Source organism: Lissotriton vulgaris, chromosome 6 (assembly GCF_964263255.1).
Source record: "Lissotriton vulgaris chromosome 6, aLisVul1.2, whole genome shotgun sequence".
Lineage (NCBI taxonomy): Eukaryota > Metazoa > Chordata > Amphibia > Caudata > Salamandridae > Lissotriton > Lissotriton vulgaris.
The window spans coordinates 705,533,557-705,535,444 of NC_141694.1; the positions used below are offsets into that span (position 1 = coordinate 705,533,557).

The 1,888-nt window shown below is 45.0% G+C and overlaps 1 pseudogene; it reads right to left on the reverse strand.

The window, feature by feature from the left end:
• Nucleotides 1-743: 743 nt before the first annotated feature.
• Nucleotides 744-1,224, reverse strand: LOC147707873 (protein FAM162A pseudogene; annotated as a pseudogene).
• Between the last annotated feature and the right edge of the window lie 664 nt (nucleotides 1,225-1,888).

Sequence of the window (1,888 nt, forward strand, 5' to 3'; positions counted from 1 at the left end):
CTAAGTGTTTAGAATTATCTTGTCGCCTGTTCTCAAACAGCTCCTGATCCATCAGGAGGAGCAAGTGCCTGTGGTAAGTCAGGTGCTATGGTAATAGTGTTACAGGAAGCACACATAGAATACTGATAGTGGCGTGTAAAATCACCCGACTTACAAAATTGTATTTTACAATCACGTCATGGGCCCAAGTGCGTGAAAATCTGGTAAACTTAGAGCCGGGTGACCTGCGCGCTCTATCACAAGTACTACCTCACTTGTGAAAATTCACTCCATAAAGGTCTACTGCCACCAACTCTAGAAAGCAAAGCACACAAGGCATCAGCATTTATAGTGTTATGTGCACTAATGCTTGCCTAAATCAGTGCTGGCAGCAGAGCTACAGGGGATGTTGTGAAATGTGATCCACCAAAGCAGCAGATACGAAAGCAATCTCTCAGTAAAGCGCAGCTGTGAAATCCAGTGGTAGAATGGGGAAGACAACAGGCATTAAACCTAGCTCATCTCTGAAAAATACTGTCACACCATTGCCTCTCACACTAAAAAGAGAACACTGCCGCAGGAACAGCATCTGCTAAGCTCACACTCTCCTCCCACCGCACCTTTTTCAATACCATGAAGGTCAACTATGATCTAAGTGCCAATACTTAGATTTTTTTAAGTTTTCTTCCTTTCAGTACAAGGCCGTTGTTGAGTTTAAACCAGATTCTCTGACAGTCCCACTGTCCGTTCACTCCTTGCACTCTTCATTTGGCTTTCGCCACATCTTCTGTGTGAGACTCCTCGCGAAGCGAGCTTTCTTCTCCAAATTCATTCCAGCTAGTGACTCATGATGGCCGACTGCCTTTTTCCAGAGACGACCATGGTGATGCATCCCATGATGGTGAGAGCTATCATGATATAAAAGACTTTCACGCAGACTTTGTTCTTAGCAGAATCAACCATCTCAAACGAAACCATCTCTGGAATATCCTCCTCCTTTTTGAAGCGACCTCCCCAAAGCAATAACCTTTTCTCCCAGTCCGTGGGTTTGTGTCCTGGCACTTTGAAGGAATCCCCAGGTCCTTTAGATTAAGGTGTCGTTTTGTCCTCAGTAGGTTTAGTGAACAGTCCTGCCCTTGTATTCAGTTGCATGCCTGTAATAATTCTTGGTGAGGGGGTAGCATTTGACTGAAATAGCCCTGCAGCTCGCCCTAGGGCTCTGCATGCAGGGACTAGGCTCCACATGGCTTCAGCTGTTGCTGCTGTGAGTAAGGCACTCTGTTATAGTGCTGCGAAGCGCCACTTGGAAGGCATTATACCCCAATTGATCTAGTACTCTTTTTTCTGTGCCCACAATATGTGCTACCTGAGGCAGATAATTTCAGAGTGCAGCATTTTTAAGTCCTCTACCACCTTGAGTTGTTTACCAAGGTCATTTAAAACACTAATATTGACTTGGGCTATACTTAAGTTAATCACAATAAACTTATTTCTGCCTCCCGGAGAGACTTCCCCCCTCCATTGAATACTCTGTTCTAACTCTTCATTCCCCAAAATGTAATAGCTGCTCTAACCTGAAATCTCCTGATATTTGTTGTGCCCCATTTCCTCCCTCTACTTTCCCTACTTCCGGCCCCTCTCCCTCCCCTCTCTGAGGTCCTTCCCCTCCCCTTCCCCCCTTCCCTCCTCTCCACCCAAACAGCGAGACAGACAGACCAAGTGAGGTCTGGGTGATGGTGCATTTGTCCCTCCCCCCTCCGCTCAATACCCATACTTATAACCAATCTTTAAATCTGGGAGCATCTGTCTAAACATCTCTTTGCCACACCATTTTTTGGTCCCATCATCATACAATTGACAGATTATTTGAAAAAATATATATTTTTATTGTTTTCCAAAACAGTAAATC